Source organism: Pseudopipra pipra, chromosome Z, assembly GCF_036250125.1.
Source record: "Pseudopipra pipra isolate bDixPip1 chromosome Z, bDixPip1.hap1, whole genome shotgun sequence".
Classification (NCBI taxonomy): Eukaryota; Metazoa; Chordata; class Aves; order Passeriformes; family Pipridae; genus Pseudopipra; species Pseudopipra pipra.
This window is the reverse complement of record NC_087581.1, coordinates 13,233,807-13,252,510: the sequence shown is the minus strand read 5'-3', so window position 1 is coordinate 13,252,510 and position 18,704 is coordinate 13,233,807. Positions and strand designations below refer to the sequence as shown.

At 40.4% G+C, this 18,704-nt stretch overlaps 1 long non-coding RNA gene across 2 annotated transcripts in view; it reads right to left on the bottom strand.

The window, feature by feature from the left end:
• Window positions 1-18,704, bottom strand: part of LOC135407125 (uncharacterized) — a 45,627-nt gene that overhangs the window by 9,480 nt on the left and 17,443 nt on the right. The window contains exon 1 of one of the 2 annotated variants that reach the window (XR_010426713.1): window positions 1,322-1,590. The exons of the other annotated variant lie outside the window; for it this stretch is intronic. This is a non-coding gene — a long non-coding RNA (uncharacterized LOC135407125). Of the gene's footprint in view, window positions 1-1,321; window positions 1,591-18,704 lie in introns of those variants that run through there. 2 annotated transcript variants of the gene reach the window in all.

Genomic DNA, 18,704 nt, shown 5'->3' with positions numbered 1-18,704 from the left:
CAGACAGATTTCATGGACTAACAGAAATAACAGAATTTTAATATTTTCTGATGTAGTTGCTGGTATTATGCATTTAAAGTCTTGGAAGTTTCAAAAAAAAAAAAAGCTTAATCTATTTAAATTTGAATCTATAAAAGGACTTCACAACACAGAGCTGCTCAAAGGATTATGTGTGCTTGTCAGAGAGCACACATACTGAACTCTGCTGGAAGGAATCTAGGACAAACTGATTGCACTATTAAGGCATTGCCTTATGGTTGAACTTAGAACAGCTGGGACCTTCTGTTCGTGTTACTGCGAGCTGCGCCTGAAGAATCATATTGAAGCACACTACATATATTTTGTATTTCTATATTAAGATATTAATTTGATTTTATTTTATTTGGGAAGAAAGCTGACATTTCATGCAGAAGACTATTAATAAGTTCAGATGGTGTCTTACAAGCTATTCAAGTGGGATGCTTATGCTCTGTTTCAATTTAAACTAGAGAATAGATTAAGACAAATTAATTACATCCTCAGAAAGTATTTTCTTTTTGCTGCTGGAAGATTTGCACATCAATATAAATAGCTCATAAAGAAGCTTAGAGTTAATTCAATCATATAAAAAGAACTGTCACATAAACCCAATTTATTTTCTAACTGAAACAATATCCACTTACAGCCTGATTTTCAGAGACACCAATTAACCTAGTGCACCTCAGAAAACCTTGTGCTTGTTTTCTGCTTCCTTCAGGAATGTCATCTTTTTCAGGACTAATTTTTGGTTTTCCTCTGAGCAGTAATTTGACACTACACATCTGACACAGCAAAGCTGCTGAGGTGGAAGCAACCCAAATAAACTAGAGGAAGTGAAAAAAGATTTAAGGGAAATGAAATTTCTCAACGACTGGCATAGTTTGCATGATCAAGGTGTCTGGTACTTGCAGGACGACTTTAGTTGCACAGAGCATACATGACCTACACTTTCTTGTGACATGGTCACTGTAAAAGAACTACAATATTGAAGAATCAATACAGACGGCATAAACAAGACTGTATAATCAATTTAGTTTTCTTAAAAAAAACCCACACAAAAAATAACAATTTTTTACATTCCATTTGTAATGAAAAGTTCGAAAATTATTATTTTACACTAGTTGCATGTATCAATATGCCTTGTGCATTTATGTTAATATTTTTAGCTGGACAGGTGTATTGGAATAAGTCTATTATACACAAAATTTGCATTTGCTCTTTCAACAACTTTGTAAAATAAATTTGCTAAAGCAAAAAGGGCATAATCAGAATCACCATCAGAAATACACACAAATTTACCTACGTGCCTTATTCAGCAACAGTAAGACCTCAGCTGGAATTTTCAAAAGTGTAGACCAACTCTAGAAAACAGGAGAAAAGCAGGAAGAGTGATCAGGGACCAATGCAGATCCTGTATCAAAGATTGTTCTCTTTTTTAGATGAATTATCCCATGCAATTCAAAGCTTACGTAAGCCTCTTTTATAATGTTTTTATGCATCTAAAGACAGGAAGCAATCAGTTCATGGTCACAGTAGGACAAATTGAGTAGTTAAAAATATTCAGACTAGATATTAGAAATGCTTCAGTCAAGACAGGAGCACTGGCACAGACTCCTTGTGGAGGTTGTGGAATATCCATAAATTCTTAAATTCAGACACAGATACTTCACAAGTATTGAAAGAGAATTATAAACTAGTGTTGGTAGTGGGTATGTGGGAGTATTAGACAATTTCCTAGGATCCCCTTCAGTCGATGATGAAATATTAGTCCGGTTTATTTTATATTCTGATGGTTGTATATTATATTTAAGTTCAGGAGTAAACTTTAAGGACTAAATATTAAATTACTGAGACTCCTTTGTTTAACACATATTTCTAGTTAACGACTGATTATACAATTAGCAGAATAAATAATGTCATAGACAACAATGAATACATAATAATGCAGCCTAATGAGTTATGGTTTTGGGGTTTTGTTTATCTGTGTTTATTAAAAAGAGATTTAGCTATAGATTTTACAGATAATTAATGAGTTTTCTTTTTCCACTCTAGGATTCCACATTCTATTGACTTCATCAGGAGTCAGTGGAACCACTATGTTATGGCATGATCCCCTTAATTTGCTCTCCTTTGACTGTTGGGTCAATTTCTCATCACTATATAGCACACACTATTTAAATCAAGTTATCAGAACTTTTGCTCTTAATCCAATTTGAATTTTCTTACTTGTCTAAAACCATATATTTAAGGTAGTAAAGGTGGATTTTTTGCTGTTCCAGAGAGGTCTTTGTTTTAAAGGACACCTATCATTTTTTAAATTATTTTCCTCAGCATCAACCCTCACTAGTTCAAAAGGCTAAAGGCTAGTAGGCCACTATGGTGCAAGGCACTTACAGATGAAGTTCATGAGATGCAGCAGGAAATAGCTCTTTCCAAACAAAAGAGACCAGGAAATCTGACTCAGGAATAAGAGAAAAGACATGGTTGCAATACTGAGTGACACTATGGAAGGTCTGTTATCTTCTAGAGGCACCCAGACAGGTCTTGAAATAGTAGTCTGGATTAGGCTTCCCATGCCAGTACAAGTCCTACCATTTACTCTCAACACCTTCTTGTTTAAGGAGTGGAAAGAGGTCTGTGTAACAACTGAAGATGTTAGTGTCAGCTGAACTTAACCATAAGAAAGTATGACCCTGTGGCTGCTTTAAGCCATTGAGTTCTTTTGCCTCTAATGGTTCTGTGACAATTTATATCTGCTAAGACTTTCCAAAATCATTTGAATCACAGAATTACACAGCTGTAAAGAGAAGATTGAGTAGGCAGTGATGAACATGCTTACGGTTATTGTTTCGTCGCATGAAACTCTGCAAAAGCATTTAATGAATGAGTCATAGTGAATTATGTTTAAATTATAGATTGTGACTCACTGATTTTCATTGTTTTATCCTTCCAGTTTTCTTCTATAAGAATATCATGGCCGGGCTTCGCGAACGAAGATTTGGGAAGGCTCTAACCACGTTTGTTACAGGCACGTTGGTGACTTATGAGGCCAATACGAGATAGACATATCCGATTGCAAAAGGCACAGCAGAAAGACTCTTTAGATGGTGTATTCTGCAGAACACGGTTCTTTCTGCGTTGCCTTTTCTCCTCAAGAGTGATCCTGCATGCGTGTTCTCAAAGGAGACAGCAGCGTTATAGATGGTGTGTCTCCAGACCTCCTGATTGGAGGCCAGAGTAGACCAGTTATGATGATCAATGTGGCCAAGGCTGAGATGTTGTTTCAGGGAGTCCTTGTATCTTTTCTTCGAGGTTCCTCTCTTGCAGCAGCCGGTGGCAAGTTCACCATAAAGCAGGATCTTAGGGAGGCGGTGGTCCTTCATCCTGGATCTATAAGAATATAAGAGACTAGAAAAAGCCCACTCTGTCAGGCCTAGAAATAAGGAGAAGGGCTACACCCAACCCATCAGAAGGGCTAAGAATGAGGAAGAGATCACCCTAGGTGATCTCAAGGAAAGAAATTAGGAAATATTTTCTTGCATCTTCAGTACGTCACAACTTGGGGGAGCTACATGCTGAAAAATCTGCATACAGTCTTCCTGAGCAAGTGACAGAACAATCCAATATATGGCATCACAACACTGAAAGTTGTATTTTTTTTTTTGGTTAGTCTTGACTGCTTTCACCACTAGCATAAACCAAGCTAAATCAATCATCTCTCTGAAGGAAGCAACAGAATTTTATAGGAATAAAATAAGCTTTTCCAAGCCACAGTTGGCACATATGTAACCGTATATAAATTCCTAGCATAGTTTTTTCCCCTTGAAGTATACAGTCTTCAACATAACTATTTCCTGCGTGCTTTCTCAAAAGCATCAGCAGCGTTATAGATGGTGTGTCTCCAGACCTCCCGATTGGAGGCCAGAGTAGACCAGTTATGATGATCAATATGGCCAAGGCTGAGATGTTGTTTCAGGGACTCCTTGTATCTTTTCTTCGAGGTTCCTCTCTTGCAGCAGCCGGTGGCAAGTTCACCATAAAGCAAGATCTTAGGGAGGCAGCGGTCCTTCATCCTGAAGACGTGTCCTGCCCAGCGCAGCTGTGTTCTCAGTAACATGGCCTCAATACTTGTGACTGCTGCTTGTTCTAGAACAGATGTATTGGTCACATAGTCTGACCAGTGGATGTTTAGGATTGTACAGAGACAGCGTTGATGGAAGCGTTCTAGGAGACACAGGTGGTGGCGGTAGATGATGCATGATTCAGATCCGTATAAGAGAGTAGACAGCACTATGGCTCTGTAAACACTGATCTTGGTGCTTTTCTTCAAGTGTTTATTTCGCCAAACTCTTTTATGGAGTTTTCTGAAAGCTCTATATGCCTTTGCTAACCTGTTGTCTATCTCTCCGTCAATCTTACCATCCGAGGAGATGAGGCTACCTAGGTAATTAAACTGCTGGACTGATTTGAGCTCTGATTGGCCAATGATGATATGGGGATGATGGAAGACTTCCTGAGGTGCAGGTTGATAGAGAACCTCAGTCTTCTTTAAGCTGAGTTCCAGCCCAAAGAGCTCAGCAGCATCTGCAAAGCAGGATGTTAAACGCTGCAGGGCTGCTTCTGTGTGTGCAACAAGGGCGGCGTCATCAGCATAAAGCAGCTCCTGGACAAGATGGTTTAAGGTCTTGGTGTGGGCCTTCAGTCGCCTTAGGTTGAATAGGCTTCCATCAGTACGATATCGAATGTAGATACCATCCTGATCATCGAGGTCTGCTGCGGCCCTTTGGGGCATCATGCTGAAAAAGATTGTGAATAGGGTTGGTGCAAGAACACAACCTTGTTTCACACCATTCTTTATTAGAAAGGGCTCAGAAAGTGTGTTGCCATATCTGACTTGGCCGTACGGATTCTCATGGAGTGAGATGATCATTTTAAGGAACCTGGGGGGACATCCTAAATGTTCCAAAATCTGCCATAGACCTCATTGGCTTTCAGGTAGAATTCCTTCTGCTATAGAGGGTATTAGTCTGTTCAAGAGTATTCTTGCCAGGATTTTGCCAGCAATGGAGAGCAGAGTAATACCACGGTAAATTGAACAGTCTGATTTATCTCCTTTCTTCTTATACAAAGTGATGATGACTGCATCACGAAGGTCTGATGGTAGTTCGCCCAGTTCCTAACAGCGCACCACAAACTTGTGAACTTTAGCATGGAGTACTTGGCCCCCATGTTTCCAGATTTCAGGTGGAATTCCATCAACCCCAGCTGCCTTGCCGATTTTCACCTGCTGTACGGCCTTGAGGGTTTTTCCTAAAGTGGGGGCAGTATCCAATTCGTACTTCATCAGTTGTTGTGTGATGGACTGAATTGCTGAGTCTTGGACTACACAGTTGGTACTGGAAAGAGTCTGAAAATGTTCAGGTCATCGATTCAGAATGGAGGTTTTATCTGTTAGAAGCGTTTGACCATCAGCGCTGAGTAGAGGGCTTTGGACCTGGTATGTAGGCCCGTATGCTGTTTTCAGGGCCTCATAAAATCCTTTGTGATCACCCGTATCTGCACTCAATTGAGTTTTTTCGGCTAGATCCATCCACCACTTGTTCTGGATGCCACGGAGTTTCTGTTGGAGCTTGCTGCATGCAAGATGAAAGGCTGTTTTTCTTGTGTGACCGGATGGCAGTGCAAGGTGTGCTTGGTGGGTGGTTCTCTTCTTCCTCAACAATTCCTGAATTTCTTGGTTGTTTTCATCAAACCAGTCCTAGTTCTTCTTGAAGGAGAACCCTAAGGATTCTTCAGATGATTGCAGGATGCTGTTTTTAATATGGTGCCAAGTTGATTCAGGAGAGGAATCTGCAGAATCTGTGGAATGGTTTTCGAGCCTAGTTTGAAGGTTTGCCTGGAATCTCTCTCTCACTGTTAACAATCTCCAGATTGTTAACTTGGAGTCTTCTCCTTGGGATACTGCCCCTTTTAGGTTTGAATTTGAGATTGAAGTTGAGTTTACAGTGCACCAGCCGATGGTCTGTTTGGCATTCTGCACTGGGCATCATGCGGGTATGGTGGACATCGTGGACATCTCTCCGTTGCACCAAGACATAATCAATGAGGTGTCAATGCTTAGATCTGGGGTGTCCAGGTTGTCTTCAGACTATTTTTCTGCTGAAAGATAGTATTAGTGACGGTGAGCTGTTGCTCCGCACAGAATTCTAGCAGGAGTCGACCATTATCGTTGCAGTTTCCAACACCACGCTTGCCTAATATTCCTTTCCATGCTTCAAAATTCTTACCTACTCTGGCGTTGAAATCACCAAGGATAATGATCTTATCCTCTGCAGGCACCTTTTGGGTAAGGAGGCTCAGGTCAGTGTAAAATTTATCTTTATCAGCAGGGTCAGCTCGGAGAGTTGGGGCTTATATGCTAAAGACGATAATGTGTTGCTTGTTGTTTAGAGGAAGACGTAGGGAGATAATGCGGTCAGAGTGACCTGTCGGCAGATTTTTGAGTTTAGGAACAATAGAGTTTTTGATCATGAAGCCGACTCTTGAGAGATGTTTTTCGATTCTGGGCTTACCTGACCAAAAGAGTGTGTAACCAGCACCAGAACCTTCAGTTCTCTGAGGCTGCCTTCCTCGTGAAGGCGAACTTCACTGAGAGCAGCAGTGTTGATGTTGAGACGAGCCAGTTCATGGGCAATTAGGGCAGAATGTCACTCAGGACGTCCGCTATCTGCAGAATCAAGCATGGTTCTGATGTTCCAACATGCTAGAGTTAATTTAGGAACACCTTTGGAGGCAGGTGTATGCCTTTGTCTTTTGATCTTTGTGCGACCGCATTGGAAGAAGATGCCCATTGACCTGCGGTTAACCAACCAGGTGAAATGTAGAGATTAGCTTTGTTTAGGCCACCTTTTCTAGGCCCCTCTCCGAGTGGAGCAAGCAGTGCTGTCCTTGAAAAAGGCTGCTTGGTCATTCAGGGTGCTACCCCAAGAGACTGTCATCTCCGGTCAGTCTCAAATGACCAATATCCTGAACCGCCTGCATGCAGTGTTGGGTCTGCGGCTTCCAGTGCACCTTTCACCTGCCGTTTTGACCCTTAACAGAAAAATACATATAATGTAAAGAATGCTCAATCAAATTGAAGGCATACAGATTTATTTTTAAATAAAAGTACAAATGGTATTTAAATACATAGCAAACAAATATAATTCTTGAAAAAATGTAAGGCATAAGTAAATCCTAATAAAAACTAGCGGTATAATATCATAGTTCATGCAACACCTCCATGGCAATAGTAATAGGGGCTTATGGGAAATTCTTGAAATTGGCCTTCTCTGTCAAATTGTTAAATGGACAAGAAAGGGTTTGCAACTATTTTCAAACAACTATTTGACATTAGGAAGCACTAGATTTATGGATTAATATGATGAAATTTTCTTGTTTTTTTTCTTCTATTTGAATAGCCTATTAAATACATATGGGAACTAAGTTTAGTTTGATTAAATGTTCATTAAATGAACTAAGTTCATTTAATCAAACTAAACACACCTCAAACACAATAAAAATCATAGGCAATAGACCAAACTAAATGATTTCTCAAGCCACATAACTCCTGGGAACAATTTGTTTTGATCCTAGATGACAAATGAAAAGTGACCATTAGATGGATATAAAGTCTCTTTCTGTGAGGTAGTATGAATGAAGTGTTTTCACTGACAAGTATTAGAAGTAAGTAATTAATTAAAGAAGCTGCAGGCCTAGGTTACCAGAATTCAGAACAAAGAATACTACATTTTTCACCAAGTCAGTTGAAAGGTGAGAATAATGCTTCTGTACTCACATAGAGCAACTCCCATTTCAAAACAAGAACTTCAAAGCTGACGAGCTGCAAGTCTGCCACCCATCCTATGTACATATGAAGTAAATGAGAAGCAGGAGGTACTAAGACACATTAAATGCTAGTGGCAGTGTAAGGAGAAGATGTTTTCATCAAGTATTGTTCTCAGCTCTTATCCGTGACCTCTTGCAGTGTAGAGACTGAAAAAGGACTGAACACACTCTTTAGGGAATTAACAGCTAAAACCTGACTTTCAAAGATCTTAAACTCAAGACTGTATTTGCAAATGTCTATTCATAAAGGCAAAAAAGCTTCAGTGGAATTTCACAGCATTCAGCACATGCAAACGCAAAACAAGCATTACCGAGATTTACTCTGACAAGTGACAGAATACGACCTTCGTAGAATATGGCCTGCTCCAGTAAACTGCAGCAGTCTTCTCTGAATCCACTGCAAAATCAAGTGTGATGGGAAACAACTGAGAAGGAAGCCTAAAAAGCCATTACATGGTCTGATTTCACTGTGTAAAATGGGGAAAAGTTCCATTCAGATAATTCTGCTATTTTTGTTTTTACAATTGCTTTCTGCTACTACAGCAATGAAAACAATAATGAGAAAGACCAATAAGGTGAACATGAGGAAAACGTGTTGGGTGGAAAAAACGACTTCAAGCCATTACTCATCTAGATCTGGGTTTTCCAAATTTAAAATATTATTTAGATTGACTGTGCAGTGAAGTACAGTGCTACAAGCCAATATCATGTATATCAAAACACATAAGTTAATTTTACTATATTGACAAGTGTGAAGTTCAGTCCTCACTTTCAATGCAGTCTCCAGTTGCAAATGATATTAATTGAAAGAGACCAATTTCAATAGATTAATTTCTTACACAACGTCTACGTGTATTGAGATTTGTCAGACAGCTGTGGGGAAAAAAATGTGGAAGGCATCTTGCAAAAAAAAAAAAAAGAAGTTACTTGTATCAAATTAAAACAATTTCACGGACAACTGCTAAAGGATTTAAAGTTTGCTGGACTGAAACATTAGGTAACATTTTTGAAGGTATATGAAGCAGGAAATGTCACAATGGTGAAAAAATGTGAAAAAGCTCATTAATTTGAAGATGAGCTAGGAATGTAAAAATGCAACCTCCTAACTTAAGTTACAAGAATTGTGGTTAGCAAGTCTCTAGAAAACAGAAGTCAATATTTGTAGTTGAGACTAGAGTGTGAGTACTGCATTGTTATGGCCTCTAGAATCACATTACTGGTTAGTCAAACATTCCACATTAGTTTCAGGTTAAGGAGAGTCTGAACCTACTATTTTTACGCTTATTTCTTCATCTAACTTTTATCATTTCACTGTATTGAACTACATAAGTAGAGACTATGTCATAAGCAAGATTCTCCAAATGACCAGAGGTTGATGAATTCTAGACCTGCTTTGATTCGTTGTACGCCAAAAGCCCATGTGTCTCATGATGTTTTGCACTTACAGAGCTATGATGTGTAACCTAGAAAGCTAGGAACCAACAGACATCGAAAATCATTAGTATTCATGTACTGTAAACAAGTAAGAACCTCTAAAATTTACCTTAGGAAAATATTGTGGAATAAAATCTGGTTTTACTCCTATAAGCTAATATTGATCCACTACATTTCTATGAGCTTCATAATCATGCTACTTATGCTACATAATTTTATTTATGTAGCTTTAATATCTAAGTTCCCATTTCATATATCATATACTTAATGAAATTTGTGAAGAAAGTTTGTTCAAACTGGAAGCATGAATGTTCCACATCATGACAAAGGAGGTCTCTCTAACATGTAGGACAAGAAGGATCTCAAACACTGATCAAATAATCTATTACCAAAAAAATATCCAAGCTGCTAGAAAAAAAATTTTCATCCTATAAATTACTGACAGACATAATTTCAAATTTTAAATTTTTAAAGCATTTCTTCTTAGAATGAAAATTATACACAATTCTGCATGTTTAGAGGGTTTATTTTAAACTATTATGTTCAAGATTGGTGAACAAAATTTCATAAGTGTCAAATTAAATTTATTTCACAGCTCTCGTAGGTTGTGTTATTAGGACTTAGGCTGAGTCTGTAAAGTTGATCCCACTACTTAAACTTCTAAGAATCCTATCACATGGAAAAGGACTTTCCCTTTTTCAGAAAAAAAAGGTTCCTCCAACTCACAACATTCTTCCTTGCAGATGGCATGGCAGAAAGCCTGCACTTCACTGAACAAATACCTTCAAGAATCAGGGGACTTCTTGACTACAGCCCCATGGAAACAAGCATGTAATTCCCTCTAGAGAATCTTTCAGCCTGAAATTAATATAGATTACACACTTCTGACTGTTTCTTGTCCACAGCTGATCTCAGAGGTCCACTAGAGTCACATACTCAGTTAACTGGGAATACATCCATCTAGAAACATGCTGTACTGAATTCTCAATAAACAAAAACCTGGTGATTTTTAATAAAACTTGAGAGAGTAAAGATTATCCATTCTTGGATCTTGCTCTAGAGCCAACAATCTGGACTGCAGTGGTATGGCATTCTTAAAATCATTCTTCTTTTTTTTTTTTTTTCCTAATTTTAAGAGAACACTGACAAAACCCCATAATATGGTGACATCTGTCAACTTCAGTGAATACAGCCAGACTGACCTGGATCTTCAAAGTTTATATATTTGTTTCTATCTGCCACTACCACCTTTTGGACCACACTCACTGCCAGCTTCAGTACCAGTATCAGCTCTAGCAAAACCTTCCTTTGCATTTCAGCCACATTTTGCATCCTGATCACATTCAGCATGCCTTATGACCCATGTTTTTAGGGTCACAGCCCAGATGGACCTGCTGCCTACAGAGACAACTGTCAAAAGCTCGTACCCCATCAGCAAGTTTAAGATGTTGACAGACACAGGAGGATATCCAGCACTTCATAGAAAAGGAATTATAGCTGGCAGCCATTGCTGCTGAAGGAAACACAGATTTTACTGTCTTTCCTTCTCCTCATCTTTGTGTTCTGTTTCAGACGCGACAAGTCATAAACCCCATCCTGTTATACAGAACATGGATCTTGAAGCATTACATTTTCCAGCAGCACTTCTCAACATTGTAAAAGCCATATGGATTGAGCTACTAATCTATATAATCTATTTCTGTGTTTTTAAAGTATGCAATTCAGTGCTTTTAAAGAAGACAACTCAAAGGCCAGACAAATTGATTACATGCAAATACCTATGGCATACTGGTGCTGTGTTTGAACAGGAGCTGAAGAGCACTAGGTTTTTAAAGTGATCAAATGTGAGATGCCTTTCCCTTTCCTAGCCAATTATGACAGACACTTGGAATAATCCAGAGGGAATTTGCAAGATAATCTTGCTCAATTTGGCTGATAATCTTGCTCAACTTCCTTTTCCTTAAGCCTACTTTTTGGTTGCTGCTTCATCTTTACCACCTTTACAGTACAGGACTCTCACTGTGTTAGCAGTACCAGCAAAGAGGGTCCCAGTGTGATTCAGAACTCCTAGTCCTTTAGGGATTCAAGTTACAAATGTGTGAAGCAGTTCTACTCAAAAATCAAAGAATAGAATAAAGTTATAACAGTGTTATAATGAAATCTGCTCCTGTTTATTAAAATAACTCCGCAAGGAAGATCTATCATATAAAGCTAAACTTATTTTTGCTACAGTAGTCATGCTCATAAGCATGACTGATCTCTCTTTAGCAATTCATCGCTCTTTCTAACAGAGTAAGATTTTTGACTATGTTTCCTCATCCACTCCATCCTGGGATTTGCAGGAGAATAAGCCTGTTTTATTCTTCTCACCTAATTCATGAAGTGCATGACTTGGCTCAATTTAACAATTTCTCTCTTGTTAAAACTTTGTTAGGAAAACATCTTCCCTAACAACAGTAGAATACACTTTATTCTGGGTGGCAGATGCAGTACTAACCACTACTGATTTACATTAGAAAACTGCCTTCTGGATAATTTAGGAGAGTAAACTATTAAACTATTAAACTAAACAAAAAAACCTGTGTGTGGTGGGGGGAATCAGTTTTCCCCCTGCAGTTATAAAATGGTAAAATCCCAGGGGATGGTGACCCTTGAAGTTTTGAGGTTTTACCCAATGAGCGCTTCTCCAAAATATAAACATATCACAAGCAGAACGGAAGAAAAGGTTAGTTGTAGTTTTGTTGTTGTTAGAGAAGTAGCCATGTTGTAAAAGCCACGAGGAGTGAGGGCAGGAGCCCCCTGGGGGGCTCTGGCCCCCCAGCCCCTGGCTGGCTGGGGCTGCAGGGACTTGGAACAGCGTAATGCTGGGCTAAGTACCTGTGGTTGAAAACTAAAGAAGTTTTCTCCACTCCCCCATGAGTGGACAGATGGAGCAGCGGCAGCAGCGGACATAGAGCAGTGGCAAAGAGCCAAGAGATAAGAACTGAAGAAGCAGCAAAACAGCATGCAGCCAAGGGAGACACAGAGTTGTCTGAAGAGAGCCGAGAGAGAGAGTCAGCAGCAGAGAAAGAACTGAGTTCTACAGAGAAAGTTTGGGTAAGAACTGAAACCAAAAACCCCCCAAACTCCTTGGAGACCCCTCACCTCCTGGAAGGGAAGGGTGAAGTGCAACATGCACTGCAGAGAAGAGCTGAGAAGCTCAAAGCATCCTGGAAAGCTGGACCGGGACGGAGAAGGAATGCAGAGGGGGTGACCTTGGCCCCTCTCTCGCCGCTGCTGCCAAGCTGGCAGGCTGAGACAGAGCACAGGAGCTCTGGTAGAACTCTTGAGGCAAAGGCTTCCAACTGAAAGCTGCCTGAGATGTTCTGACTCAGGAGCGTATCCCCTGAGGAAGGGACCTTCATGACCGTCTTACACCCCATGATATGACCGTGGTGAAGTGAGTTTTGTCCCTGCTATGCAGTCCATGGAAGAGAAGACCCTCCCTTGAAGACGATGGGCTGAGGGGCTTGGATACCCCCTCGTGAGTACTGGCAGAGATCCAGATATAGATGCTGCATGAAAGGAAGAGAGCCTGCTGCCTTAGACACTGCTGCTCTGAAAGTGGAAATGATCTTTCCTTCTTCCCTCCTGGACTTTTATTTGGAGGGGAGAAGAGATTTGATCCATTGTAAATACTTATGTCATGGTAGAGATAATTAAGATTGTATATAATGTATTGTAGTATTTATTTGTACAGTCATTGTAACATATATTCCCTTTCCCCCCATTCTGAGTCTCGTGTGGTGCCTGGAAAACCCATCTCACATTGTGTTGAGATGTGGGAGGGGGTTCAGACTAGGGAATTGAATTTTAGGACTCTCAAACCATGACACCCGTGGAAGAACTTATGAGCATTTGGGTTATGTCAGACTTGCTACCTAGAGAAATTAATTTGTTCATGAGTAACACCTATGACTAAAAGTTCTTGGACCTTTCTGCATCAAAGTAAGATTTACTAACCCACAAAATCTGCTAGAGTAATTGGAAACTGGCAGGTGATACATTAAAATAGCAGCTTGTTCTGAGAGAACAAGATGCTGCTTCAGTCAGTGCTGTTAAAAGCAGCAGTATTTCAGCTTTATTTTATCACTATCTATACTACTATGGGCAGGAGACTAGATGACCTTTCAGGGTTACGTGTTCCAGAAAACAAAGAACTACGTTTTCTCATAGAGGACACCAAAGTTTTCATTACATTAACTGAACCAGTTAGAGCTAGCTTGATTTCCCCCATGCCATCCCAAAGCTCCCATTTAACAATTTTTGTCATAACTAACCAAACAAGGTCTTTACCTACTTAAAAACGAAACAACTTTATGTCTGCCTCAGATGGACTCAGGCAGGTCCCATTCCCCTAAATCTGTTCTCCAGCCCCAGGTTACAACTCATCCTCTCATAGGCATTTATTCCTCCTGAGTGCAAGGATAAACAGCTGCAGAAGATAATCCACCGCATTTCTGTCCTGGGTTTTTTCCATCTGTGTTTATGCAAAGTGTATGGGCAATAAGAGTGTCAGTTCTTTCCAGAAGCATCAGATTTACTCTTGGTGCACAGTACAAGGGTCCTCTGTGAGTCTGCAGCTGACAGGGTTTTGAACTTAAATGCTTGCTGTGGGAGAAGGCAACAAGCCAGCAGCGCTGCCTTTATTGTAGATTTCACATATTTGGGCAGATCCTTAAGATGCAGTCTCATGTGTAGCCAGCTAACTTATGACTTTGAGGTCACTTTTTTTATCCCATACTGCACTAATTCCTCAAAATACTTGGCTCTTGAAAAACAGTCAGTAAAAAATTAACAAAATATAACAATTTTCAGCATGCAATTTTGCTTTGATTTTCATCTGTGCTTTCTTATATCTGGAAATGTAAGCTTTAGGCAACTGGTGCATCCCTTTCAAGTTTCTCTTGTTAAAGCACTGTTTGCCTGAACGACAGAGTTCTTGGATCTTATGAGACCCAGTTTTGTAGGCCATGCACAGATTTCATGTTCTGATTTTAAGACAAGTCTATGCCATGAAAGGAAGCTGTAATCATAGCTGATCATTACTTTCCTTATTGTTGCTGCAGAAGCTAAAGGATCATAGGGCTTTTAGAAAAACATGGCATCTTATATTTCACTTTGAAGATTTGCAGCAGAGCAGAAACATAAATTCTAGTTTAAAATTAAATAATTCCATTGGGGGGGGGGGTGTTAAACAAAAGGAAGTTCAGCTCTATGTTGACTAATAGAAATTTTCAACAACCTAGCACTTTGTTGAAATCTGTTCTAAAGGTAATAACCAAAAAATACCGAACTAAAATTTGATTAAAAAAATAAAGTTCTAAATTATAATTAGTCATTCCATTCAAATAAAATCTACAAAAGATACCTCTTTTAGAAAAATCAGTTAACTTGGATGTATATTCAAATGTCTTCATGCCATAATGCTTTGTGGTTTTGTAGTCTGCAAAGAGCAATGACATTTTTTTTTTGAATGATGATTTCTATGCTATTAAGATGTATATTTAACTCACTGAGGTAATTCATCTGCCTTCCAAGTGTTGAATGTTTTTACTCTTCATGAACAGTATGTACTTCCTGTTTTCCCTAAGGTGACTCTTTTCCATACATTCACCCAGTGAATTGCACACACAGCTGTACTCCACACCATTTTATATTATTAGTGTCTGGTATCAGCTGCCATGAGTTTCACACCAATTCACCAGTACACACTAAAAATAACATCCTCAGCACCCAGCAATCTGAAATGTTGAGTTGCCTTCATGTCTCTAAATTCCTTTAAATAGCTTTCATAGGTTTACTTGTTCTAAACTTCCAAGCAGAAATTTTCCTTTCCCTCGTCCTGCTGTAAAAGAAGGATGTTGAACAGGGAGAGGGAAGGGATGATTGACTATACAAAAGAACAAGCTGGCTGACCTGCATTCCAGACTAATAACCCATCCAGAACTGCAGGGAGGGAACAGGAGTTTTTTCTCCTCCTCTCTTTGCAAACTGGAGACCCTTCACTTTTTGCCTTAATGGGGGCAAGGTGTGTTGGAAAAGCTCAGAGGCCATTTTACTCTCGACCTGGTCATCTGGCTGTTCTCCAGCCTTGGCTTGCCTGTGTGCTGCCCTGTCCCCAGCCCGAATCCGCTCAGACTTCATCGGAGAGTTTGTGCTCATTGACGAAAAAAGGGGAGTCCTGATCACAGCGAGCTGCAGACAGCATGAGTTTAGTGGGAAGGAAACCACCCTTCTCTACCCTGTTCCCCTTCTCCTCCTCAGTTGTGGGGGAAATCTCTATTTTGCGCCTTCTCCTGTGATACGCGGCCCCCACGCAGCGACAGCCGGAGCCCAACAGTGCCCTGCCGACCAACACCGAGCAAATGCAGGCTCTGCTCCTCCAGTGATCCAACAGTGCCCCTGCCAGTCATGATTAGAATCGCACTAGAGGACAGAGAAGTATCAAACTGTTTCCTTTTTGAAGGTGACTTTTGGGTACAGGATTATTGTTTAGTTGGTTTTGTGTTCTGCTACTGTTTTTGCCAATATACATATATCCTTTAATAAAGGGTTGTTATTTCTTCCTTTTTTCATACTTCCTCGATTGGAGCCTCTTAGTATTGGATTTACAATTGCTGAGAGAGAGGAGTTTGGTTTACCTCATAAGTCATCCTCCTTAGCAAAACACTCAAGTCTTTTTAAACTGAGACAATAGCATTTGAACTGTCAGAGAAGAGCAATGAGGCTGGTGAAGGGACTCAAGCAAAAGTCCTGTGAGGAGAGCCTGAGGGAGCTGGGGTTGTTCAGCCTGGAGAAGAGGAGGCTTGGGGGTGACCTCATCACTCTCTACAACTCCCTGAAAGGAGGTTGCAGCCAGGTGGGGGCTGGTCTCTTCTCCCAGGCAACCAGTAGGACAAGAGGGCACGGTCTTAAGCTCTGCCAGGGGAGGTTTAGGTTGGATACTAGGAAGAAATTTTTTATGGAGACAGTAATTGGACATTGGAATGGGCTGCCTGGGGAGGTGCTGTATTCACTGTCCCTGGAGGTTTTTAAGATGAGACTGGATGTGGCACTTAGTGCCATGGTCTAGTAACCACGGCAGTGTTGGATCAAGGGTTGGACTTGATGATCTTGGAGGTATTTTCCAACCTGGTTCATTCTATGATTCTATGATATGTTAACTTACATAATATATGATTGCTATGAATAAAATAAATGCAATATCAACCTGTAATGAAAGCCAAAATTTAAGAAATAATATTTCTCTATTTTTAGCTGTAGTTATATAACTCTCATTAGTTTTAATTCCATGAGACAAAGAAATCTCTATATGGTGTTGAACATACCCTTTCCAACAAAAATTTCATCAAACTAGTTCACTTCAAAAGTCATTGTGCACCTTTACTCCTTTTCATTTCTCTTTTTAATTTCTGCAGTTCTCTATGGGTATGTGTAAAATTCAGGATTCTAGATTATTGTAAATCATACAGGTCCCTGAAATTATTTTTAAGCTATTTACAAGAATTTCAGAGCCAACATCTTTCTTGACAATGCCAGCTGAGCTAAAAGGGGATGATGGGCACAAACTGTTGGTTGGAAGGTTCAGGTGTCAGAAATACCTCATATTAGAAAAACAAATTTTTCACTAGGATAGTAACCTAGCAGTTAGAAAAGTCTACTTCAAGTTTTCTGTATCTTCTATCCCTTGAAGATTTTCAAATCTCCCATGGCCAAGGCTTTGAGCAACCTGATCCAAGTTCAAAGCTAGTCCCGCTTGGAGAAGTGTAATGTTTTGAGAGCCCCAAAAATCCAGTTCTTGAGTCCAAGGCCCCCTCCCTCACCTCCATCCAGTGTGAGATGGGTTTTCCAGACACCACACAAGACTCAAAATGGAGGGAAGGGATTATATTACAATGACTTTACAAATAAATATTACAATACATTACACACACAATCTCAACTATCTCTACCATGATAAAGCAGTATTTACAACGGATCAAATCTCTTCTCTCTCTAAATAGAAGTCCAGGAGGGAAGAAGGAAGAGATCTTTTCTACTCTCAGAGCAGCAGCAACTTTAAGTTAGCAGGCTCTCTTCTTCCATGCAGCAGCTGTAGCTGGATCTCTGCCAGTACACGAGGGAGGTCTCCAAGCCGCTCTCAGCCCTTTGACTCCAAGCAAGGGTCTTTCTCTTTCATGGACTGCGTAGCAGGGACAAGGCTCACCTCACCACGTCATATCATGGGGTGTAAGACATCCCATGAAGGTCCCTTCCTCAGGGGATTCACCCCTGAGTCAGAACGTCTTGGGCAGCTTTCAGTTGAAGGCCTTTGCCTCAAGATTTCTATCAGAGCTCCTGTGCTCTGTCTCAGAGCAGCACGGGGGGCGAAGCTCTCCTCCGCATTCCTTTGGCTGTCCCGGTCCAGCTCCAGGATGCCTTGAGCTTCTCAGCTCCTCTCTTTTCGGTGCTGTAGCACTCCAGGACTCCTCTCAAGTAAGAGTCCATCTGCTCCTCCTCTCTAGGAGGTCTCAGAGGGGTTTGGGGAGTTTGTTTCAGTTCTTACCCAAACTCTCTCTCTCTCTGTAGAGCTTAGTTTCCTGCTTGGCCGCATGCAACAAGTGTGCTGCTCCTTATCTTCTGGCTCTTTGCCACTGTTCTCTGTACGCTGCTCCTGCTGCTGCTCACGGTGGAGGAGAAAAACTCCCAGCTTCTCAGCTACAGATACTTAGTCTAGTTTAACACTTTTCCAAGTCCCTGTAGCCCCCCAGCTGGGGGCTGGGGGGCCATAGCCCCCCAGCAGGGCTCCTGCCCCTTCTCCTTGTGGCCTCAGAACATGGCTACCTCTCCAACTACAAGTACTACAACCCCCTTCTTTTCTGGTCTGGGTGATAGTTTTATATTTTGCAGAAGCGCTCATTGGCTCAACCCCAAGGGTAACCACCCCCTGGGGGTTTACCATTTTATAACTTCAGGAGGAAAACTGTTTTTTCCCCCAACACAAGAAGTAAGGCCCAATATACCCACATGTAATTTTCAACCACCTTTACATTATTTTATGGATCCACATATAAAAAAAAAGCTTCATCTTTGATTTTCAATAGCAAGTGTCAAACAGGCACAGTGGTCTGGTTAATATCTTTCAAATAAATCTTTGTTAGTTTAAATTGCAAGTGCCTCTCAGTACATGAACTTGAAGATTGAAAAAGCTGCAAAGAATATATTACCCACTACTATTATATTGCAAAAAACCAAACCAAACCAAACCAAAACCAAACAACTAAAATCAAGATTTGCAATTCAAATGTGAAGAGTATGAAGTATGCCAGAAGGTCTGCAGCCAG